General features: G+C 45.8%; 1 pseudogene; it reads right to left on the bottom strand.

Annotated features, from left to right (window-relative positions):
* Positions 1 to 22,780: 22,780 nt before the first annotated feature.
* On the bottom strand, positions 22,781 to 26,124 carry LOC109736349 (BIIDXI-like protein At5g11420; annotated as a pseudogene).
* Between the last annotated feature and the right edge of the window lie 882 nt (positions 26,125 to 27,006).

Raw genomic sequence — 27,006 nt, forward strand, 5'->3', positions numbered from 1 at the left:
AGAGGCGGGGTTTCGGAGGCCTGCTCTCCCGTCAACCGTGTACGCGGTGAACAGGATGGAGTCGCCAGCGGCGGCAGCAGCAGAGGAATGACGTGGGCGTGGAGGCGGAGATGCGTTCTGTTTTCGCGGCGGCTAGGGTTGGCAGCGCCCCACATATATATGTGCGGCCGCGCGTGGAGAGACGTGGGCTGAACCCACGTCCAAGTCGGTAGCCCATGATCCGACGTCTCAGATCGTGGCCCTACCTGTCAAAGACTCTCCGTTCCTGACCGGCAAAAAGAAGCGCATAGGAGTGAGCTCGGCTCGGCTCAATCCCGCGGCGCGGCGCGGCGTGACGTGGCGAGGCGTGGCATGACGAGGCGAGCGGAGGAGGAGGACTGCGCGAGGGCTTCTTTTCTTCTCAAGCTCCAATAGCATGAGGGAGAGAATCCCTTATAAACCACTCCAACTCTCCTTCCACTAGCTGTATGGGACTAAACTTCCCACTACCTTGCCATGCCACCTACATGGGCCCTTAGAGATTAAATCTGAAATTGTTATATGGGCTCTAGGCCCATCTCATATTTCAACAATCCCTCACCAGATCTCAGGGGCCCACTTGTCCTTTGTTCCAAACGCTGTTTTGATATACCAGCATCTCAGTGGAGACCGATTAAGGTTGAGCTCCACCTGGACCAAGTAGTTACACTCCTTCACAACTGAACCATGGACTATGCCTTGAATTGTCAGTTTTGCGTCAAGAAGTTTCACCACAAGTCTCACTGATATGAGGCTGTCGAAGGCCAACCCCTCGGGTGGAGCATATTAGTCACACTCCTGGCCTGTTCATGAGCTTGCTAGAGATCACCCCAATCTCATAGACTGTGACCAGCAGTCGGGCTCATATAGGTGTGTTCCTCCAAAGATCGCTCTGTAGGATAGCATCTTGCTTATACATATAAGCCTTGGAACACATTAAGACAGTAGTCATCCTTCCATACAGTTTCCGAGAGTATTGCATCTCCAACGGAGTGGGTTAGTAAAGTTACTCTCCTCAGTTCACCACTGGCTTGTTTTCCCAGGTCCTACTTCACGGGATCTCCGATCACATAGGTTGGGTTACTACCATGGCAACTCATGTGGGTCTCATACCCATCTCCCTTAATGCGCTATCTATCACAACACGTGATAGCCCTTTAGTAAAGGGATCTGCCAGATTCTTAGCCGTTTGAATATAATCAAATGCTATCACTCCGGAGTTCCTCAATTTTCTGACAGCTTTCAATCTCATTCTTATGTGTTTGTTGGACTTCATGTTGTCCTTTGAACTCTTCACCTTGACAATAACTGTTTGATTGTCGCAGTTCATAAGGATGGCCGGAACCGGCTTCTCAACCACTGGCAAGTCCATCAACAGATCTCGAAGCCATTCCGCTTCGCCACCCGATGTGTCTAATGCTGTTAATTCTGCTTCCATTGTCGATCTTGTTAAGATCGTTTGCTTGCAAGACTTCCAGGAAACAGCACCACCTCCAAGAGTAAACATATACCCAGTTGTGGCCTTCATCTCATCAGCATCAGAGATCCAATTCGCATCACTATACCCTTCAAGTACCGACGGGTATCCGGTATAGTGAAGTCCATAGTTCATAGTACCTTTCAGATAGCGCATAACTCTCTCAAGAGCACGCCAATGTACATCGCCCAGTTTGGAAACAAATCGGCTCATTTTGCTAATAGCAAATGCGATGTCAGGCCTCGTTGCGCTCGCTAGATACTGGAGTGAACCAACAATCTGAGAGTATCTCAATTGATCTATAGTTGTGCCTTTAGACTTTCGAATCAGCACACTAGAATCATATGGTGTTTGAGATGGTTTGCAGTCCGAATATCCAAAGCGACTCAACACCTTCTCAACATAATGGGATTGCAGAAGTGTAATCCCACCCTCATCATCTCTCAATAGCTTGATGTTCAAGATAACATCAGCCACTCCAAGATCCTTCATCTCAAAGTTCTGAGATAGGAAAGACTTAACCTCCTCGATCAACTTGAGATTAGTTCCAAATATCAGTATGTCATCAACATACAAACACAGTATAACTCCTTCGCCCCCACCATAGCGATAGTATACACATTTGTCGGCCTCCTTAACAACAAAGCCAACAGATGTCAACGTTTCATTAAACTTGTCATGCCATTGCTTAGGCGCTTGTCTCAGGCCATACAAAGATTTCACCAACTTACACACCTTTCCTTCCTGACCATCTATCACAAAGCCATCAGGCTATTGCATATAGATTTCCTCCTTTAGCTCTCCATTCAGGAAAGCCGTCTTAACATCCATCTCATGAATGAGAAGACCATGCGAGGCCGCCAACGAGAGTAATACTCGAATGGTGGTCAGTCTGGCCACAGGTGAATAAGTGTCGAAGAAATCTTCTTCTTCTTTCTGGGCGTAGCCCTTGGCCACAAGCCTAGCCTTGTACTTTTCTATCGTACCATCGGGCCTAAGCTTCTTCTTGAACACCCACTTGCATCCCAATGGTTTGCAACCATAAGGACGTTCAGTAAGCTCCCAAGTCCCGTTAGCCATGATGGAATCCATCTCGCTACGGACCGCATCCTTCCAGTAGTCTGCTTCTGGAGATGCATACGCTTCTGAAATAGAAGTGGGATCATCCTCCACGAGGTATATGAAGAAATCATCACCAAAGGTCTTTACAGTCCTTTGTCTCTTGCCCCTACCAAGGGTTTCTTCATTATCCTCCTCAGGATTTTCATCATGTGTTTGTTTTTCCATCGGAATGGCAGGTTCAGGAGTCTCCTCAGATTCCTGTCTAGAAGTGCTTTGTACATCTCTCATGGGGAAAATGTCCTCAAAGAATGTAGCATCCTTAGACTCCATAATTGTACCGACCTTCATGTCAGGTACCTCAGATTTCACTACTAGAAATCTATAGCCAACACTATTCATAGCGTAGCCCAAATTAACACAGTCCACGGTCTTTGGTCCAAGCTTACGCTTTTTGGGGATCGGCACATTAACTTTCGCCAAGCAGCCCCAAGTACGTAAGTACGAGAGTGTTGTCCTTCTCTTGGTCCACTTCTCATAAGGAGTGATCTCGTTATCCTTTGTCGGAACTTTATTCAGGACATGACATGATGTCATTATAGCCTCCCCCCACCATGCCTTGGATAAACCCGACGTATCTAACATGGCGTTAACCAAATCAGTTAGAGTACAGTTTTTCCACTCGGCAACCCCGTTTGACTGGGGTGAGTAGGGAGGCGTCCTCTCGTGAATAATATCGTGTTCCGCACAAAAGGCATCAAACTCTTTCGAGAAGTACTCACCACCACGATCTGACCGGACTCGTTTAATTTTCTTTTCAAGTTGATTCTCAACTTCTGCCTTATAGATTTTGAAGTAGTGTAGAGCCTCATCTTTAGTATTTGACAGATACACATAGCAATATCTAGTGGAATCATCTATCAAAGTCATGAAATATTTCTTTCCACCTTTAGTCAACACACCATTCATCTCACAAAGATCAGAATGTATGAGTTCCAGTGGCGCCAAGTGTCTCTCCTCTGCTGCCTTGTGAGGCTTGTGAGGTTGCTTAGATTGCACACACGAATGGCACTTAGAACCTTTGGCTAAAGTGAAACTCGGGATTAAATTCGATTTTGCTAGCCGCGTCATAATGCTGAAACTAATGTGACAAAGACGTGAATGCCAGACTTCAGATTCATTAACACTCAAATGAATATTGTTCACGACTTTATTACATAGATCTGCAAGAGAAAGGCGGAACATGCCTCCGCATTCATAACCCTTTCCAACAAATAGTCCATATTTCGTAACAACTTATTTATTAGACTCGAATACCAACTTAAACCCTTCTCTACATAGAAGGGAGCCACTAACGAGGTTCTTCTTGATGGCGGGGACATGCTGCACGTTCTTCAGCTGCATGATCCTTCCCGAAGTAAACTTCAGATCGACCGTGCCAGCACCAAGAACAGAAGCACTCGCGCCATTCCCCATCAGTACGGACCCGTGACCTATGGCCTGGTAAGAAGAAAACAATGAAATGTCAGCACACACATGAACACCTGCACCTGTGTCGACCCACTAATCGGTGGACGGCCAAACTGAAAGTACAGCAAATAAATTACCGTACCCAGATGCACCACTCTCATTGTTGCTCACAATCATATTGACAGACTTGGAGTCCTGCCCTGGCTTCTTGTACTTATTTGGGCACTTGTTGGCCCAATGTTCAACCGAACCACAAGTAAAGCAACCCTCATCCTTCTTGTTCTTCTTGAAGGTCTTCTTACCCTTCTTCTTAAAGTCGGCATTCTGTTGGACACTGTTCTTTCCCTTGGGCTTGTGGGAATTGGAGTTCTTCTGATGCACCATATTGGCCACAGAAGTTCCTTCGACCCCTTTTCCATGCGATTCCTTTGCCCTTGAATTCTGCTCAACACTCAGATGGCCAATGACATCCTCCACAGAGAATTCACGCCTCTGATGTTTCAGAGTGGTGGCAAAGTTCCTCCAGGAATTGGGGAGCTTAGCGATTATGCAGCCTGCGACAAACTTGCCCGGTAACTTGCACTTAAGAAGCTCAAGCTCCTTAACAATGCATATTATCTCATGAGCCTGCTCCAATACAGGACGGTTTTCAACCATCTTGTAATCGTGGAACTGCTCTATAATATACATCTCGCTCCCTGCATCGGCTGCCCCGAACTTAGATTCGAGCGCCTCCCACAAGTCCTTGGCAGACCGCACATGCAAATATGCGTCAACCAGCTTATCTCCAATCACGCTCAGAACTGCCCTGAGGAACACGACAGTGACCTCCTTGAACGCCTTCTCCTGTTCAGGAGCGATCGTTCCTGTGGGAGTCACAACGGCGACCCAGAACACGTTCATTGCCGTGAGCCATAAGGTGGTTTTAGTCTGCCAACGCTTAAAGTACGTCCCCGTAAACGGGGACGGTTTCAGTGCAGCAGCAAAACCAGAATTCGAAAAACTCCTACACAATTTAGGTTTTTGGATTGATAAGTAAATAGGCAGCTTTTCGATTAAATTAATCCATGAATAAATCATGAGCATGACATGGACAACATTGATAACACACTGATTACGATCTAACAGAGCATGTACTACGCACATAGTAGAAACATCTACGCATATCGCTAGTACTGCTACAACAGAAAGAAACACGAGAGGGATAAGCGATGTATACCCTCCAATCGGCCACGCGGCGGCGGTGGCGGTGGCAGCAGCCGCGGCATCCTCGGCGGCCTTCTTGTCGGTCTCGGCCTTCTCAGCGGCGACACGGCCGGCGTCGGTCGACATGGTGATGACGAAGGTGATGCGGACGTAGATGAACAGAAGCGAGCAGTCGCGTAGTCGCTACCCAAAAACCTAATCGCCCCTCTCCCGTACAGGATCCGGAGAGGCGGGGTTTCGGAGGCCTGCTCTCCCGTCAACCGTGTACGCGGTGAACGGGATGGAGTCGCCGGCGGCAGCAGTAGCAGAGGAACAACGTGGGCGTGGAGGCGGAGGTGGAGATGCGTTCTGTTTTCGCGGCGGCTAGGGTTGGCAGCGCCCCACATATATATGTGCGGCAGCGCGTGGAGAGACGTGGGCTGAACCCACGTCCAAGTCGGTAGCCCATGATCCGACGTCTCAGATCGTGACCCTACGAGCTCGGCTCGGCTCAATCCTGCAACCCGCATCGTGACGAGGCATGGCGAGGCGAGCGGAGGAGGAGGAGTGCGCGAGGGCTTCTTTTCTTCTCAAGCTCCAATAGCATGAGGGAGAGAATCCCTTATAAACCACTCCAACTCTCCTTCCACTAGCGGTATGGGACTAAACTTCCCACCACCTTGTCATGCCACCTACATGGGCCCTTAGAGATTAAATCTGAAATTGTCATATGGGCTCTAGGCCCATCTCATATTTCAACAATATTAGTCAAGTTTGAAGATTAACTTTGAACTACTATGTGTGTCCTCTCCATAAAGAAGAAATTATACTCTTTAGTTCTTAATATAAATGACAATTATATTTCCAAATGTTTACATCATTGCTGTAGGGCTGGATAGCTCTGAATCCCTTTTTTGCGGGGTAGCTCTGAACCCCATATTTCAGGGTCACTATGGTTGGTGATAAACGATTTTAGGAGCATCAAAGTTTGTCCTAAAATATGTCTATATGGTATTCAGCTTAGCGAATTTTCATCTTTAGATAAAATGGAATTGACCTTCAATTAGTGCTTACAGAATTCACTAAAAGCAGTGCTAGGATTTATAATCGACTTAAATGAGATTTTCTGTTTTACGCTCTTCAATTCATATGTCATATATATGGTAATCTAGCTCTGTCTTTCCATAGACTCCTTCAGCAGAACATCATAAAAAAAATGCCCGCTTAAAGAGAGCGGCATTCTATGAAGGATGCGCAACTTTGAATGGAAAATGAGTAAGGAAACTCACTATTATCACAACCAATGGTATTTGTTGTGCTCTTGCTAACTGCAATACCCTTAATGCTAACAATTTTATTTAGATGGACACCTGAACCCCTGATTGATGTTTCTTCTGAAGTTTCAGAAGCCCGGTTTATTCTTAAAATTAAAGAATAGCCTCATGCATGGTAGTTTCTCATCAGTGCATAACAACTTTGTATCATTTAGTATTATTTTTTAAAAGGAAATAAGCACCCGTTTTAGCATCAATTTCATATAATGTGTTATGCGCAAACAATTCATGTTGCTGTCAAAAGATTTCAGAATCAGTATGAGCCAATCAAACACATTTTTTTTGTTCCAGCCACTCAGCCGGAGCACCAACTAATATCTCTCACAGTGTTTGCAGTTGTAAAGAATTGTACACTCAGGTCATTACCGAAAAAGGCTTTTGCCCCGCTTTATAAATAAAGCAACCACCAAGCACAAAGTAACAAGGTCACAACAAAACACAACACACACTCACACAAAGCCACCGCGGCCCGGTCCAACACAAACACATAGACAAGCAGACCCAAGTTCAGCTGTGGGCACAACACAACAAGCCCAACACATGGACACAACGAAACAACACATAAATGGCAGGGCGGTGGCGATGGCGAGAAGATGACGATCTAATCTAGTTCCGGTGGTGGTGGGGGAAGCTGTGGAGCCATCCGGAGAGCCATCGCGCGAAGCTGGGTGATGATGGAGGTGATGGCATCTCTCTTCCTGGGGCGGCTAAACGGCCGCCAAAGCTGCAAGTAACCAGACCATTTGAACAAGCGTCAGTAGCACGACGAAGAGGAATGCGCTGAATCACAAGTTTATTCCTAACAGTCCACAGCGTCCAGGCAAGCACCCCAATGGCCAGCCACCTAATGCGGCGCACTACGGATGGGATTGCCTGGAGTTCGGCGAAGAGAGCGGGGAAGTTATTGTGGTCCCAGCTTCCACCCACTATCTCGTGGAAACAACTCCATAGGAACTGCGCGGACACGCAAGTGAAGAAGATATGATTCGAGTCCTCTTCCGGCCCGCAGAGCGGGCAGCGCCCATCACCAGGGCCATTGCGCTTCAGGACCTCCACGCCAGACGGGAGGCGACCGTGAATCCATTGCCACAAGAAGATCCTAATCTTCAGGGGCAGGCGAATCTCCCAGATGCAGGTGAGTGCCTCATGGCCAGGCGATGGGGCGATGGCCTGGTAAAGAGATTTGGTGGAGAATTGTCCAGAAGGCTCTAGTCGCCAACTAGAACGGTCATCTTCGGTCATAAGATTAGGCTCGTGCAAGGCAATGCAGTCGAGCAGCTCCTGCCAGTCGGCGGTCTCGGCCGGGCCAAAAGGTCTCCGGAACGCGAGTTGCCCCAAGTCAATAACGGCTGTCGCAACCGAGATCTGTGGGGCAACCGCTATGGAGAACAGATCGGGAAAGCGGGCCGCGAGGGGCAAGTCGCCAGTCCATCTATCAAACCAAAACAGAGTGGCAGTGCCGGATCCAACCTCGATCGAGGTCCCGATCCAGAGGACTGGGAGGAGCTGGATGACAGATTGCCAGAACTGGGAGCCCCCAGACCGCTGGCAGAAAGCAAGAGGTTGGCCACGGAGGTATTTCTGCTGAATGATGCAAAGCCACAGGCCACCATCTCCGTTGGCAATCCACCAAAGCCACCGAGTCAGGAGGGCAATGTTCATGCGTTTGGAAGACATGATCCTGAGTCCGCCCTGGTCGCGAGGCTTGCAGATTTCTGACCACCTAACCATGTGGTACTTCTGCTTATCGCCCTCACCAGCCCAGAAGAAACGCCCCTGAACAGTGGCAATCTCGTGATGAAGAGTCTCCTGAAGGCTGTAGAAGCTCATGATGAACAAGAGCGGGCTAGAGAGGGACGACTTAATGAGCACCGTACGGGCCGCTTTCGAGAGCCACCGACCCTGCCAGGGCTTGATACGGTGCTGAAGCTTCCCCACCGTGGGGCGCAGGTCGGCCACCGTGAGCCTAGTGTCACTAATGGGTATCCCCAGATATGTCGTGGGGAAGCTCCCAAGCTGGCAGTTAAGCCGATCCGCAATACTCTGACGCTCGTCTTGGGAGTAGCCCAAGACCATCACCTCGCTCTTGTCGAAGTTGACCCTGAGGACCGACATTTGCTGGAAGCACAACAGAAGGAACTTGAGGTTCGAAATATCGCTCGCCGAGCCTTCCTCCATGATAATGGTGTCATCCGCATATTGGAGAAGGGAGATCCCGTTCCCCCCAACAAGATGCGGGACTATACCCTTAATGTGGCCCGCAGCCCTGGCCTTATCAAGGATGGCAGCCAGAGGATCGACCACCATGTTAAACAGGAACGGGGAGAAGGGGTCGCCTTGGCGTACCCCATAGAAAGTGGGAAAGAATGGGCCGATCTCCCCATTAATGTTCACCGCGGACCGACCCGAGGATACCATCTGCATCACCCTAGTCACCCAACGATCGTCGAAGCCCTTACGGAGAAGGCATTCCCGAAGGAAAGACCAGCTAACCGTGTCATAGGCCTTGTGGAAGTCCAGTTTCAGAAAGACTGCTTTGAGGTGTTTGGACACTCAGGTCATTTAAGACGTGAGTGTACTACGAAGTTGATGCTTAATTATCAAATGTAAAAAAAATACACTGCAAGTTTATCTCGAGCCAATTAATCATATAGGTTTACACTTCATTGAAGTTAATCATATGGGTTTACAATACTAGCTTCTTTAAATTAAAGGAGTCTGTTTAGGAGAGATAGAAAACAATCCAGTTCTCCCAGCATGAATACTGCCGAAAAAATCAAATTATTTGATGAAAAAAATCATCATTTTTTTAAAAGTAAAGGTGAATATTTTTGAAAAGGAAAATTCTCTAGCTTGCATTTAAATTCTAAGTTGCCATACTCTGCCTTCACCTTCACAATAACACTGCTCATAGATGTACTCTGCCTTCCGCTGCACAATACCACTGCCTTGATATACTATTTGGAAGGAATATGCAGAATTACATTTGCTCGGAGAATAAGTTTTACTGCCTGCCTTCCTAACATCAATATTTTAGTGGCATGGTATGCTTCACTCCAGGAACAATATACCATTGCGAGTGCTTCTACTTGAGTACATATTGTTGCATGTATACTCCAGTTGTAAAATGCGCCAAACTGTAGCATCGGCACTCTGTTCGCCTGTTCTGTCATGCCAGGATCAGTATTGCGTGTCACCATGACGTCTGCATGCCCATGGCGGTGTGTGCATGGTTGAACGAGGACGGGTTCTCGCCGGTGACAAAAGGGTGCAGAGAGTGAAGGTGTTGGTGCTGGTTATTGTGGTGATGGTGCAGATGACCGGATAGTGGCATCGCCGATGTGGTTGGAGTACAGTTTGTTGTTGGTCTAGAGGAAATACGAGAAGAGTTGGGTGAAGCTGAAGCCTAAATTACCTAAAGCCTAAAGCCTAAATTAGAGGATCTATTCATTCATTTGTTCGCCTTGATTTTGAGATTGTTCAACAAGTTTTCTGGATTATCTATTTATGGTAAAGGAATAAAGGTGTTTCCTTTTTTTAACAAGTTCATTGCATTATGAAATGAATATACATACTATTGTGTATATGATAACTGGAATTTCAATACTATTGCACGATCTACCGATGAAAATTGATTTTGGTGAACACAATATTTCAAGTCATTTATATTAGTCAAGATGTGCATTCCACGTGCATACTTACTAGTTTTACTATAAAGCAAAATGAGGGTGGCTTCTAATTCCCCTCCCATTCTCTTTTCTTATTAATTGAATATGCCTCTTTGAATCTTTTTATATATTTTTTGAGAACATTTATATTGGTACAGATGATAATTTTGCTAGTCTATTCACCACTTTTAAATCAAATTTGCTACTCCATTGGATAGGTAGCGCCGTTTTTCCTATTTGCGGCATGATTGCGGCAAAGTGTCACCATAACGCACAAGCACGGCTCGATATCGAGCACACTGGGCCGGCCCAATTTGTAGCTATACGGGAAGCTTTCTCTTGCCGGTTTTTGGAACATTTTGGAGGTTTCCGGCTGGATTTTTTCCGGTTTTCAGGACCTTCTAGAACATTCCTTAATAGTTTCTTTCTTTTTATTTTTTTTCCTTTTTCTTTTTTACTTAATTTTTCTTTTTATTGTTTCATTTTTCACTTTTTCCTTTTTTATTTTATTTCCTTTCTCTTTTTTCTTTTTCAAGTGTACTTTTCTTTTCCAACAAATGTTTAGAATTTTTTAGAAATGTTTGGATTTCCCAAAAGTTTATTCATTATTTTCAAAAATCTTCCTGCTTTCAAATTTTGTTCAGAATTTCCAAAAAGTCTAGAATTGTAAATTTTGTTTGTTTCTTTTTCAAACATGTTTAAAAATTCATAAAAAATTAGAATTTGGGAAAAATCCGAAAATTTTTGCATTTAAAAAAATCACAAATTAAGAAAATTTCCACACATTTTTAATAGATTCCTGTTTTCTATTTGTGCACAAATTGCAAAAAAATGTTTATGTTTTCAAAATTTGTTGGAAATTCAAAAAATGTTTGGGGAATTTGCTAAAATGTTCATCATTTGGAAATAATGCGCAAAATTTTGAAAAATGTTTGCGATTCTCAAAAAATGTTCCTGTTTTCAAAATTTATTCACAAATTCAAAACGTGTTCATGTTTTCAAAAAAATCGCAAATTCAAAATATGTTCGGGGATTCGTAAAATGTACGTGTTTTGAAAAAAAGTTCATAATTTTGAAAAATGTTCGCGATTTTCAGGGAATGGTCCGGTTTTCAAAATTTGTTCACAAGTTTAATAGTTCATTTTTCAAATTTGGTTCACAAATTCAAACAATATTCAGGAAATTTTCTTAAATCTCCGTGTTTTGAAAAAATTGTACATAATTTTGAAAATTGTAAATACTTCGAGATGTGTTCATGTTTTCAAAAAAAAAATGTCCCTGTTTCCAAGATTTGGTTGCAAATTGAAGAAATGATCAGGGAATTTCATAAAAGGTTCGTGTTTTGAATAGAAAGTCATAATTTCAATTTTTTTTGTTTTTTTTACAAAAAATTGCTCATAGTTTTGAAAACGTCTCCCTTCATTTTTTTTCTTCTTTTGCAAACTAGTGTTTAAGTTTTCTCGCTGTCGCTCGTTTCTTTAAGTACCAGGCTGTAAATCTTTCACTAGAGTGAACTTGCTGGCACGGCCGATTTGCTGCTGGTCGCGGGTTCGACTCCCACCTGGCGCGTTCTCTTTTTGTTGATTTTTCACTGCACACTACCGCAAATGGGTCGGCCCAGGTCAGCTATCCCATGTGGGAATCGGCAACTTTTTGCCGCAATAGGCGGCGTATAGGAGGTGCCAGGTAGCGGCCATTTGTTTTAAATTTTGAGCCAAATTGCAGTTAAATGCTGGGCCGGTATTCTACCATATTCTTTTTTTTTCTCACAATAAGATAAATGCTCTTTTCGGAAACATGATTACAAAAAAAAAAAAAGCAGAGAGAACACCTGAATTCTTAAATCCTGGTCTTGGTCTTTTGGAGTAAATTAGAAGAAATTTCCCGCTGCTCCAGCTATCCAATATTCCAAATTCAAGCAATGCCACAACAACAAAATCTACCTAACTGCAATGTTGTACAACAAGTAAGGAATAAAGCAGGTAACATGTACCTACATCAGTTCATCATAACAGAAAGTAGACAAGGGAAAAAATTGAGAAGCAAAAAATTACATGGAAATGCTTAGACTCCACGTCTCCACCGCATGCCCTCGGACGGTCAGACCCCTAATCACGGCCCTAACAATGGATGGCAAGGCTGTGGCCTGTTGCTCTCCGCATTCCTACTAGGGCACATGGAGTGTCGCCGCTGGCCGGCTTGCCTCTGTGGCTTTGTTTGCGGGGGTCCTGCGGGTATTGGTAAGATGCAAAAGGCCAGTAGACAGTGCCTCCTGTGTACTCAAAGTACACAATTTTCCATTACGGAAAATCCATTGATTAGCTTGGGGATTTGAAGTCATGACCTCTTAGAAACTTGAGGCATTAATTGGATTTGGGGAAGAGGAAGAAGAAGAAGAGGAGAACGGGAGGGCGAGGGAGACGACGAGTTGGCGGCGTGTTCTAGGATTGACTTGTTCATGCGTCTTGCTTCTTAATGGGCTGGCTGTTTCTCTTGCGTACAATTTTTTTTCTAGCAATAGCTATATACGTATACATGCACGGCATTCCCTAAACGGCGCCCGCTACAGGCAACCGCGCAAACGGGCGCACACCTCTCCCTCCTTCACGCGTCTTCTTGGGCCGGCCCATCGTTCCTTTTCTTCTGTTATAAAGCACAAAAATGCAAATGCGTCTGGTGGAAATCAAACCCGCGACCTCCTCTTCGTTCGCACCATACGCTAACCACCACACCACTCTTACCTCATGTGTTCGAAAATATCTTCTTCACTGTTTTCTTCTCATGTCTACTGTTTCGTTTTTCTTGTTTATTCGGAAGGGTTTTGTTTGGTGCTTTTTTCTTTTGTTCATTTCAATAAACTATTTTTCAAATTAATGAACTTTTCCAAAATCGATGAACTTTTTTGAAATCGAAGAACTTTGTTCCAAATTCGATGAACTTTTTTTTTGAATTGGATGAACTTTTTTCCAAACTTGATGAACTTTTTTCAAATTCAATGAACTTTTTTTAAAATTCGATGAACTTTTTTTGAATTCGACGAACTTTTTTCCAAAATCGATGAACTCTTTTCCAAAATCGATGAACTTTTTTCAAATTCGATGAAGTTTTTTTCAAATTCAATGAACTCTTTTCCAAATTGATGAACGTTTTTCCAAAATTGTTGAACTTTTTTCAAATTTGTGAACTAATTTTCAAGATTGATTTTTGTAAACTTTTTTAAAATCGATGAACTTTTCTGAAATTGATAAACTCTTTTTGTGAATTGATGAACTTTTTTTGAAAATTGATAAGATCTTTTTGAGAATAGATGAAGTTTTTGTTCAAAATCAATGAACTTTTTTCAGATTTTCTGGAAGTTTTTAAAAATCGATGAACCTTTTCCGATTTTTGTGAACTTTTTGGAAAATTGATGAATTTTTTTCTAATTCGTGATTTTTTCTAAAATCTGTGGACTTCCAAGAAAAAAAACACATTTTTGTCAAAAGAAATCACACTTTCCTAAAATGTTTCCATATAATTTAAATATCTACGCGGCTACTGTTCTTATGTAACGTCGCGCTGCAATGTTTCCTATATTCGTAGTAGCTCGAGTGGTCAGCCAACCACTTACTGGAGGTATTGATCGCGATTTCAATTCCACGTGCAGCGCCATATGTGTCTGAGTTTTCTTTTTTCGCGCTACTACCTGTGTGTTCATGGACCTGGCCCATACCAGCAGGCGCGTGGGCGCCAGAAACTCCAACCGGCGCTGAAGGCGCCGGTTAGGAGCTCCCTACATGCACAGGGTATGGGTCCTTGCACGGGCTGGGCCCTAGGCCGTCGCACTCGCCGCCATGGCCCAGGACCGGCCCTGATGGTACACTTATTTGGTTTATGTGCAAGTATTTAAGAGACACGATCACCCCAAGCTCTCAAGTCTGAAATGTAAAATCATCTCTACACGTATCTACCTTCAAGAGTTCATAACTTCATATGTCCTATTCTCTGTGTAAAATCATCCCTACATGCATTCGCTAGTGTAGCAAAACAATTATCAACTGTGAAGAACAACGCTAGACATTTTTACAAGTTTAAATAGTTTCATTACTTAACAATTCTTTCATGTACTCTAGTTGTTTTAAGACGTTCCCTTGGTTCTCGTTCTAATATGTTTCTCTGTCATCGATCCAATTGTTAAATACTCAAATATGTATTCTCTTCATTTTACTAACATTTTTGGGAAATATAAGTACATAACATGACCACGCTATCGATTATTCTTTCACAAGTCCATTTTTATAGTATATACTAAATATCTCGTAAGATCAGTACACATGCATTTCACAAAATCATTTTTTCAATTAGCTAAATAAACAAAGATTTTCATCATTTATGCCATTAATTGTGCCTCACTACTCATTTTTGCCATTAGAAGTTACAACTGCTCAAAAATACCATTGTTTCATGAGATGCTTCTTCAAAAATTCCATTAGACACCTAAAAAATGACATCGTTCCATTAGATGTTTGCTCATAAATGCCATCAAATATCGTTTTTGTCAGGTCAAATCTGTTAACCATGTCATATGACCAGAATACTCCTAGAGTGACATGTCAACTCTCTATCTCACAATGATAAGTGTGGACCCTACTTGTCAGGTGTAAGCAAGCGGATAATTTTAGAGGAAAAGAAGAATACTGTTGGGGATCGAGTGGGACCCACACTTTATCGTAGTGAAAATAGAGGGAGAGATGACATGTTAGTCCATGGATATTTTGGTCATATAACATGGTAAATGGGATTTGAGCACACAGTAATTGTGTCTAGTGGCATTTTTGAGCATGCGCCTAACGGGTGATGGCATTCTGAGCAATTAAAACCCCTGGTGGTAAAACTGAGCAATTAAAACTCCAAGGACAGTCGCTACATTCCACAGATACAAAACAATCACATACCATTCACGCTCAAACCAAGTCCACATAAAGCGGTCTAAAATACGCTCAAACCAAGTCCACATAAAGCGGTCTAAAATGTGGGCTAGCTACAGAAGCAGCTGGCGAGCAGCGTGCGCGTGCACAGCTAGGAGCGGGATGTCCTCGACGACAGAGCGTGGCTTCGGACGTCACGTGTCTGGTTGCCTATATATCTTTATCTTTACCTCATAATAAAGTAAATTAGGTTTCTGGTCGTCCGTCATCACATTTTTCAAAAAAGTCCCTCTATTTCAGATAATTCAACCCGCAGTCCTGTTTTAAGTTAGAACGAACCGTTTTTTGACAGTTTACACAAAAGTCCCTGTATTTTCTTGAAATCAACCCGCCATCCGGATTTAAGTCACACCCGAACCGTTATTTTACATTTTTTGAAAACCCCCCTGATGTTTTAGGTAATTCATCCGCGGATCATATTTAAGTTAAACAAATGCTTTTTTAAATCATCCATATCTTTTAAACCGTAACTCCGATTTGAACAAGTTATATCTGAAATTTGATTAGAAAAATATGTACAATATGAATATGAGATTATTTTTACCTGTTAAGTATTTTTAAATATTATTTTGGAATATATTTAAATCAAACAAATGATTTTCTAAATTATCCATATCTTTTAAACCGTAACTTCGATTTTAATATATATGAAATTTTATTCGAAAAATATGTGGAATCTAAATATGATGTTAATTTTACCTATTAAATATTTTTAAAATATTGTTTTGAAAGCAAACTTATAATTTATAGCGCAAGATCCGTTTTTGTTTCATACCGGCGGCGATCCGAATTGCAAATAAACATCCCACTATAACCATATAGGGAAATGTAAACATCGATAACTACACATGCATACCTCTGAAAAATGTCGCAAGGGAAAACAACAGATTTCTCATCGCGAGAGTGAGAGAAAGTGAGAGAGAGAGAGGGGGGAGAGATGCCTTAGGATTAACCATATTCAAACACGTCTTTTGTTGTTTTGTGTGAACACCAAGGCTATCGCCGGCGAGGGTGAGAAGGAGGATAAGCGGCAACACAAATATGATGCCTCGCAAAATAAAGGAGATGAACCTATTGTGGTCTTGAGTGATGGTTGTTGGGTTAAGAGCGTGTGCTATGTTTTCTCCCCCGTTGCAACGCACGGGCTCTTTTGCTAGTAGGTCTAATCAGACCCGCGCAGAAAAATTCCCATTGTTTGATGGCGAAGTATCGGGTGAAAATAGGTTTTCAGTGAAAATCTGAAAATTCTCACATGGTCCATCGGATCTATAATGAGCGGCTCCGATCAAAGGTGGGATCTCCCACGATCCACTTAAACAAAATTAGTGGATAACCCCCTGTTCTCTCAGTGATTAACGAATATCATGTGGGGATTGCCTTGCCCAACTCCGATCTAACTCTTCCCCGGTCGTCCCATGGGCTGCTCCCGCGGGGAACGCCATGGCGGTTTCGAGACTTCTAGCGGCCGCGAGGCACGAGGCGGGGCAGACACAACCGGCACCGGCAGCGACGCGGGTACGCACCGCCTCAGAGCTCTCATCGGCAGGGAGGGCTCCCGAGGATCTGAGGCGAGGACGCCGCCCTGGGGGGAGGCAACGATATCCGCGACGTCCGCCCCGGAAGCTTCACCAACGACGCAGACAGTGTGGCGGGAGAGTGGGACTGCGTAGGTGACGCGCACGCGGCAGACCAGCCGCAGGGGTGAAGTCGAGCGGCATGGTGATAGCAGCACATCCGAGCTGCTGCGCTAGGATGACGGTGGGTGTGACCTGCAGGGTAGCCGCGTCCATTACACTAGCGGCCGGATGCGTCGACCTCGAGCGGCAACGACGTGGGCCATGCTACGCTTTTCTCTGAAAAATTGTACCTCAACTTTACAGTTCTCTGAAGAAACGTCCGCACAACCTCTGTTATTTCAGAAAATGTACCTGAACATGCTGAAGCTTTTGCATTGAGATTTGCTATATTGTTAGTGCTGGAGTTGTGCAACTCTCCTGTGGTGATTGTTCGGTGGCAATGGACAAACTGAAAATCTGAAGCATCTCGAGATTGTGTCATGAGCTCAAGAGATACCAAAGTGATGTGTAGTCGCTTGCCTAACTTAATGTTCCAGCTCGCTGTAACCAAATTTTACTGTAACACAGTGTACAAGTTAGCTACGTCCATCACAGTAGCGTCTAGATGCGTCGACCTCGAGCGGAAACACGCGGAAGCGTGCTGCCCCATGCTACACTTTTCTCTGAAAAATTATAGCTCAACTATACAGTTCTCTGAAGAAATGTCCGCACAATCTCTGTTATTTCCGAAAATGTACCTGAACATGCTAGCTCAATCATAAGGGTTGTGTAATGTTTGGCTGGGGCTTGTCCCTCTGTTTGTTTCTAAATTTGCTTGTAAAGGCTGTAATTTGGGCCCATGTACATGTGTCTAGCTACAAAAGAGATTAAGATTGATTGGGTGGTGGTCTCGTTGCAAAACTATGTGTGTAGGAGGCAAAAGAATGTGAATACAGAACTTCAGGATTCTTGCACAGTTTTAGCTTGATAAAATGTTGGCATGAAGCCCATAAACTAACATCTTTGTAGAGTTTTGCACGGTTCAACTTGATAAATTTTTGGCACAATGCCAGTTCAGAAATCACGCAACACATGAACTTGTTCAATGTAGTTCACGAGAACAAGCAACTAGCAATGTTTCTCTACAGATAAAGAAAAATCAATAGCAGGTAACAAAAGGAGTTCTCAAATAACGACATTGAAGCTCTCAAATAGATAATGCTCATGCTCTTAAAGGCGCCGCTCTTAAAAGCCCAAAAGATAAAGTTGATCTCTCAGAAGATAATGCTGAAGCTTTGAACTCCATCTTCAAGTACACCAAAATAAAAGCACATGGCTGCCTCGAATCAAATAAAAGAAGCTGCACATAGACATGAACACAACTGTTAGTATTGCACAAATGAATTCTAAAATAGTAATCATTCTATTTTTATGACAACTACCTGTACATTTCTTTGCTCTTGTTAGGGCACGTACGACTATCATGGAAACCAACTTGCTTGCATGCCTTGCATGTGCGAGGCTTTTTGGGTCCTGTAGCAGTTTTCTTCCCCTCTCCATTCTTATTTTGCTTTCCTTCCCCATCCTTATTTTGCTTCCCTTCCCCACCCTTGTCTAAGTGTCCCTTAATTCTTTTGCATCTTCCCTTTGTGTGGACATCAGTTGGTGGATGGATTTCAACTTCACCGGGCATAGTACAACCAATGTATGCCTCAAATTCATCTTGTCTACTAGGATTATTGGCAGTAACCTTTTGAGATAAATTTCTTTTCATTCCAAGGAGACCATCTCTCAATGCTTCCAATTCTTGAGGAGAGTGCTCCGCCAACCTGATTGTGTCATCCAATGTTTGGTGTATCTCTGAAATCATTTTTCGCTTTGCCAAATCTAAAGAACTACTCTCATTTTCTTCAAGTAAGTTACCATAGCTGTCATATAGGGCTCTCCTATTAACTGTTTTCTTCCACCTATCCAAAATGTACTGACTAGGGAGCTCATTCAACTTTGCACCTCTCAAAACCATGATAATATGTCGGCATGGAATTCCACGTGTCTCAAATAACATTCAAGAGCAGTGAGCGCTCATGGTTGATGTGTTTAATTGAACTTCTCTAGACTTGGAAGAGCAGTCTCCACCTACAACCGTGGTTTTCACATCACCTTCTTGCGATATGCTTTCAATCAAGCAATGTTCTCTAGCTGCACGCAATTCCTTCTGAAAAACTTTGAAAACCTCATGGGTGAAGTACATGCTAGCATGCTTCTCGATCTCCCAGGATGTAATCAGAGGAGGCATGGAACTGAGGCAATCATGGTCAGCCTTGAATTCATTTTGACGCTGTTCCTCTAGGGCTGTACCAATCCTAATCCAAAACTCCACTAAAGCATGCTTGTAACCAATAAAGTGGTTGAAGAATGAGTTAGCGCTCTCTGACCTTGAAGTGGTTCTCAGAATTTCACCCATGAATACACCTCTGAAATAGGCCGGTATCCATGACTTACGAATTTCATATCTCCTAGCAAACCATGTGTTTTCCTCAAGTCCAAATTCAGAAATCATGGAAGACCACTTAGCCTCAAATTCAGTTGGATTTTCAGATCCCCATACACATGAGTTAACTGAATTGTAGAAATGTTCATCCTCTCTCAGTGGAGGACCAACCTTTTCTGGAAGCTTTCTCATTATATGCCACATGCATAACCTATGGACGGTATTTGGCATAACTTCATCAAGGGCAGACTTCATACTAGCATCTTCATCAGTTACTATAAGCCTCGGTGCTACACCATCCATTGCTTTCAAGAATGTTTCAAACACCCATTTGTATGACTCTATCTTCTCATCAACAATCAAGGCGGCACCATAGAAAACTGATCCCATATGGTGGTTTATTCCTGTGAAAGGACAAAATATCATCTTATACTGATTGGTGCTATATGTGGAGTCAAAAGACACCATTTCGCCAAATAAAGCATAATTCTTCCGACAAAAAGCATCTACCCAAAAGACATGCGTCAGTCGGTTTTTATCATCAAGAACATAGTCAAAGAAGAATCCTGGGTTGATTTTCTTCCTCTTTCTGAGGTTGTCAATGAACATTTGAGCATCTGTATCTTTGAAAGTGCTTCGCATGTCGTGGTGATAGTTTTGCAAGTCTCTCTTTGTGCACCCCACGAACTGGAATCCGCCCTCACCAACACGAAGCAATCGGAAGGCCCCAGATGTGCCAATGCTAGCTGCATGACATGTGAATAGTGTGGTCTTGGCCTTCTCGCTGACTTCTCTGTTAGACTTGATTAAATGCTGCTTGCTAGGTGTGACAAATTCATGGGTGTGTTCTTCTTGAAAATATGATATACAATATTTGCCATCCTGCATATGCTTGACAGTTATCATGGCCTCACAACCACATCTAGTAATCTTTCTTGCATGTGTTCTTGTCTTCTCTCCCTTCGAATCCTTCTTTCGTTCCTCCTCCTTTATTGTTCGGAAACTTGCTTTGCAACAAAGAAATCTCCTCCAGACCACCACATTACCTACGGTCCTTTTTTGCCCAATTCGAACTGAAAATCCAACACTGTGTGCGTAAGCCTTGTAAAACTTTTCGACAGCTTCCATACTCTCGAATGTCTTACCTACAACCGGCTTTAAGTTCTCATCACAGTCGGGTGTACATAATGAACCCTAAAACAATTAAAAACTCGTTACTCATACAAGCTAGTGATTGTTAGAGAAATCTAACCGAAATTATGGTGATAATGATACTCACACAAAATGGGCCACTTGTAGCTCTCTTTTTTGGTGTACTGAAGTTGTCTAGATTGATCGGAGGAGGATGGATTTCCATATCATGACTCCCTTGATCATTGCCAATATCGAATTCATGCTCCATCTGTGATGCAACATCATGGGTGTTAGCATGTTCAGTTCGTATAAACAAAGAAACAATCATCAAATATGCATATTCTGTACAGTATATGTACCGTTGCATGATCATCTCATACTCTAATTTTCTAGTACGTCTAGTGCTGATGCAGATATTATTTTTGGCACAAATCCTTGTCAAGCATCAGTCTATTTTTTCATCTAATGCGCCATAACTTGAGAGTACGAGACGATGAATGTTACCTAGTGATCAATCGATGGTTCATGCTCACGGAACAGCTTACCTCTGCATGGCTAGGAAGAGCCCAAGGCATGTCAGGGGAAATAGGGGTGGCAGTCACGAGCGACGGTGTTGAGTACTCTGAAGATTGAGACGCAACTGGCGAAGGGTGAGCAGCCAACGGAGGCCCTTTCACGACCGACAGCGTTGAGTACTCTGAAGATTGAGACACAACCGGCAAAGGGTGAGCAGCCAATGGAGGCCCTGTCACGACAGACAGAGGGGAGATCATGGCTTCAGTCGCCATGGGCGGAGGATGAGCTGTAGCCGACGGAGGGCCCGTCGCTGCCGTCGGAGGGAAGGACATAACTCGAGTCGCCACCGGTGGAGGATGAGCCGCAGCGAACGAAGGGCCTGTTGCTGCCATCGGAGGGGCCGTCGTTGACGTCGAAAGGCGTGAACAAGCCAGGGGGTTTTCTGCTAATTGTGTTTAAGTGGATCATTAGAGATCCCACCTTTGATCAGTGTCGTTCGTTATAGATCTGATGGACCACGTGAGAATTTTCAGATTTTCACTGAGTACCTATTTTCACCTGATACTTCGATTACCCATATACACTATTGAGTCTTCATTAAAACAGCTCTAGGCCTGTGCTGGGAATGTTCAGATCGACAGTTTCCAGCGAGGCAGACCGAGCTAAGCCACATCGAGCCCACATGAGTGGGGCCCTTGGAGAGTGGAGGCTGGAGGGACGCGAGCTGTGTAAGTGCTTCTTCTTCTACCTCTACTAATCGCCTCCCTAATCTCCTTTCTTCCTTCTCCCCTCTAATCTACGCAATGGTGCTTTGATTCGAGATAAGCTGTACACGAAAAAGATGCACATTAATGTTACGGTTCCATTCAGGCGATCGGTTCGTAGTTTCATCGACCATAAATGCTCAATTTTGTGCGCACGTTTGGAGCTAATTTGGATGAATTTTGTCAAATTCGTCGCGCACGATCGACCGTTTAAAATTTTATTTGACCAGTAGCCTAATCTCGCAGTTCCTCATGACATTGTGTTGCAGGTTTTCTGTTTCGACGATTGTTCATCTCGGCCTTCTCTCCTCGATCCACCATGATGCGCGCACTGTATTTCTTCTACTCGGTCCTCTGCTTTAGAGCTCTCCTATTCATCCCTCTCGATGGCGGCGCCGTTCCTCTTCACCTCCTTGCCCGCGCCCGACTACAATGGAGTCGTTTCCGACATTGTTCATCTCGCCCTCTTCTCTCTCACCCTACTGCACTAACTCTGCCATGGCACGCGCACTGCATTTCTGCTCCTATGTCCTTTGTCTCCGTGCGGACTTTCTCTGCGACGACGAGGCTAGCAACTAGTTCGGCGAGCCGCTGACAGGGTCTCTGGCGCACGACTTTGTGCTCGTCATGTCGGACACGGAGCCACGGCCACCGTCCACCGCAGTCGCCAAGGTCCGACACGCACTGTATTTCTCCTCCCTGTTCCTCTACCTCAGCCCTCCTCCACACAGACTTTCTCTGCGGCGGTGACGCTAGCAACTAGTTCACCGCGGTGCCCGCAAGAACACTCGCCCGAGACTCCGTGATCATCGTGTCGGACACGGCGCCACAGTCACTGTCCATCGCAGTCGCGAGGCACAGTGTGTGTGTTAAGTGTAAGTGTGTGTGTTAAGTGTAAGTGTTAGCTCTTAATCATATCCCGCGTATACAACCAAACACCGTGTAGTTGCATGAGCCGAGCCAATGCAGGCAACTAAACGTTATGCCAAAATTGCTCCCCTAATGCACGAGACCTAAATAGGGGCAACCAAACAATATGCACATATGGACTTTTTACCTATTTTTCTTCAGTCAGGCTCAGTTGAGCCAGACTGACCTAGCCAGGCCGGCTCCTACGGCTACCAAACACGTCCGTGGTGATTCAGTTGTGGAACACCACGCGCGTCCGGTTGGCAATCGACGTGAAGTGGAGGCGAGCTTGGACCCGCCCGTGCCTTGGGACTCGTACGACACCTTGGTCTCCTGCCCCGCATACGCGCCCACGACCAGCGACCAGTTGCAACCATTGCCCGCGTCGCCGACGGAGAACAAGAGCTTGTACGATGTCCAGGCACGGTGCTCACCTCCTGCAGCAGCGTGCACTCCAAACCGGCGACCAGCTCCACGGCGCGCGCGCGCCGTGCGGCACAACGTGGTGCGGCGTGTCAACGTACTTGACGACCTTCGATTCCGACATGATCATCCACCCTAGAAGAGGCGAGTGCTCGTCCTCGACGTTGGGCAGCACCAGCACCCGCCAGGCCGCCACGGCGTGTCCGGGAAGATGTACGGGCCCTCCTCGAAGTCCCCATTCCTCAGCATTTTGCCTGTTCGTTCCGAGTTAGATTTCTCAATTGATCACATATACTCCTCCAGTAGTTCCTTTCAGACATGCTGAACATTTTTATCGTACGTACCACTAGAATGATTATGATGGGGAGGTTAGAGGGCCTTAATGGCGACGGCGATGACGACAGGGCCGCACGCGGGTTCTCCTCGATGCCGGTGTTGTGGATGGACAGGCATACATCGCTATGCTTCGCCCTGAAGGCCCAGGAAGAGGAGTCCCAGCCGGTGTTGGTGTACACGCTCTGGATGGGAAGCATGCCGGAGTTGGGGGCGACCGACACGTTGAGCTTCTCTTCCTGGGCGCACGACCGAGCGGCGATCAAGGTGATGGAGTAGTACATGTGACGGGTGACATTGAACTGCGTCCGGATGGTGGCGCGTTGCCAGACGCAAGGCGTTGGCTCCCTCGGGCACCGCCAAGATCATGTCGTCCTGCTTGTGCCCTGACTCGATGTACTCGATGAACCCTGAAGTCTCCCAGTATGGTACCGAGTAGCTTCCCGTGACCACCGTGCCGTTCTTCAACTGTGACTTCTCGGGTTCCTTTTTGAAGTTTCCGTTGGGTAGCAGGCCTAGGCAGACAGGTGCATGGTTATTTTGCCCGAACATACCTATAAAGTTAATCAAACGGATTTGCTAATTCCCATCTAGATGAGAGTTAACAAAGTCACATCTCTAACACCTGCATCATTTGATTAATCAAATAAAAAAATGCATAAATCTTCGCATAAAACCAAATAATGTACTCCCTCCGTTCGGAATTACTTGTCGCAGAAATGGATGTATCTAGACACATCCTTAATCAAATGTCCTAATCAATGTATGATATACATTCTAAAACAATCTGATTATCATGGCGCAAATGAACACAAACAGGTACCAAAAGCTGGATCTAATAAATCAAATGAGATCGTGGAAAAAATCGTATGAAATATAGTCCTCAAAGATTCGTATGGATTTTCTTTGAATCAAATATGCCTTGGCACCGGTTCTTAATGATACTGCACATGAAGTGATAATGTCCAGTTAACAATCAGCACTTGGTATTGAGCTAAGGAAATCAGAATATTCTTGGAGCTTGATCCAATCTTCAACGTTTTCGATCATACACTGATATGTCTATACATTATCATGTAGATCGCCAACAAATAACTTGTCACGTGATATTTCGTCCAGAAAGATCACTGACATTCTAGTCTGATGTACTCCAGTTAGATCGAATGTGAACAGCTAATATTCTGAAGAAACAGATCAGTTGGCCATGTTCATGTACATGTCGAACTAACACAATCTCAAGTCTGATGACAGGTACTCCCTCCGTTCCTAAATATAAGTCTTTTTAGAGATTCAACTACAGACTACATACGGAGTAAAATGAGTGAACCTATACCCTAAAATATGTCTAGATACATCAGTATGTAGTCCGTAGTGAAATCTCTAAAAAGACATATATTATGGAACGGAGGGAGTATATATGAACAATGCACATGCATACCATGTGATGGGGAAGATGAACCTGTATATACCACGTGTATGCCGTCATGATCTACCTAGTATTGCACTCCCTTCGTCTCATAACGTAAGACGTTTTTGCAGTGAGACAAGTAATTAACATATATACATGGTATCAGTTCTTACCATCGGTGACGGCAAAAGCTGCTCGAGCAGCCAGGGCAACGAGCAAGAAGAGCGCCATATTCTTCGCAAAAAAAGAAGAAGAAGAGCGCCGTATAAAGAGTGCTCTTGGTCATGGCCTCCAACAGTAGTTACCCTTCTCACGACGGTCTATATGGTTCCCTAGCTTGCACTTGTACCCCTCGTCTTTCTCGAGCTCTATATGTGGATAGAGATGAACCAACAAATCAAGCAACCGCAGTACGTGTCCACCGGCCGTGTGGTTTCAGCACTCGGTTTTGGAGTAAACAATCCTAGACCAGTGCAAGGGCTTATATTAAGCCCTGTGGCGCTTATTAGCGGCCGGCCTGAGCCTGACACCGACGATCAAGGATACCCCGCGTAGCGAAGGGCCGCCACCGCCCACCTGACCGATCACCGTGAGATGCGTCGGTTGGCGCACGCGAACGACTTCAGGCATCTCTGGTTTCCGAGGGTCGCGGCTCGACACGATGAAGATTGCCGTACGCGTTGGGTGGTGGTGATCTGCAGACCGGCCGGCCGGCTAGCTGCAGCCGCGGCAGGGGGAGACCCTGCGTGCGTTCACGTGGCGACGTGACTCGTCGGTGTGGCCAGTAGAAGTTTCCGCCTGAGTTTCCACGCGCACGCAGCGCCCGATGTGTCGGCTCTAGTGGCGCTTAATTGGTCCAGACTCCATAGGGCAGCCTGCTGTGGCGGAGCAAGCAGAACTGTTTTTTTAAAGATCCAGCAAATTGTTGTCTTGATTCAGATTTAGCAGAAAGCAGCGGAAGAACAACATGGTGAAAATCCGAAGATCAAAAAGAGAAAGGAAAAACTGCGGCCCTAATAGCTGCAGAGAGCTACACCCACCACAAACAACATGACTACATAACCGAAGCACCTATCTTAAGCTAAGCATCACCACCGCGTCTCGAACAACGCCGATCACCTCCGAAGACAGCAGCAGCTCCCACTACAACTTCCCTCGCCAACGCTCTAAATGGATAAGAGAGATATGGATTTTCCGCTCAGCTCAAATACCCAGGAAGCAGGGGGTAGATGGCGGGACTTGGTCGATCCCACGAAGAGCTTCGTCTTGGACTCATCGATGATGTCGTACATTGCGCCTGGAGCTTCACCTTGAACAGTGGCGAGCACCGGAGGAGCGCCATAAAGAGCTTCCAGGAAGTGTCTCCAAACGTGATACTCCCAAGAGAGGAACGACGTCAAACACGCCGCCATCACGCCGATCCAACACCGGACCTAGGATTTCGCCCGGAGACAAACCACCATCCGAGCACGAGGAAGATGCCGACACACCTCAGGTGACGCCTCCAAGGAGGAAAATGACACCCACAGGCGTCATCGCCACCGGCCTCTGGTCGTGCAGGACTTTCGTCCGTATCGCCGCACACGTTCGCTCGTGCCCACAGAAGCTCGTTCATGCAGTCTCGCACCGCCACCGCCGCAGAACCTAGTCGTAGAAGCCATGGAGTCGTGGTCCACCCCGCCCACGACGAGCCTACAGTGACCAGATCAGTCCCTGCATCCCGCATCTATCACGGCCGGAGCCGCCTGCTCCAGCATCATAGGACCAGCGCGCAGGGCCGGCGCGCGTCAAACCCACCACAGATCTGGCCAGGTTTGACCAGATCCGGCCGCCACACGCCGGAGGGGCGCCGCCCCGCCAGCCCGCGCCGAATCCGAGGCACCTCCACGCGCCCTCGCCTGGCCGCCACCGCGCCGAATCCGAGGCACCTCCACGCGCCCCTCGCCTGGCCGCCACCGCGCCAGGCCGCGCCCGCGCGCGCCCTCGCCTGGCCGCCACCGGGCCAGGCCGTGCACCACGCCCGCTCGCCCTTGGACGCTCGCCGTCGCCGGCGCCAGATCCGCTCGCCTGGTCGCCTCCGCGGCAGGCCGCACCACGCCCTCGCCGGCGCCAGATCCGCCCTCACCTGGCCGCCCCCACGCCAGATCCACTCGCCTGCACGCCGTACCTGGCCATGCGCGCCACCACGGGAGCCGGACGTCCCGCGCCGCCCGCGCCTTGTGGGGAGGGGAGGACCCAGCCGCCGACGCACGCACGCACGGGCTTTGCCCGACGCCGTCCCCTGGCGGCGGCGA

This window comes from Aegilops tauschii, chromosome 2 (assembly GCF_002575655.3).
Source record: "Aegilops tauschii subsp. strangulata cultivar AL8/78 chromosome 2, Aet v6.0, whole genome shotgun sequence".
Taxonomy (NCBI): domain Eukaryota; kingdom Viridiplantae; phylum Streptophyta; class Magnoliopsida; order Poales; family Poaceae; genus Aegilops; species Aegilops tauschii.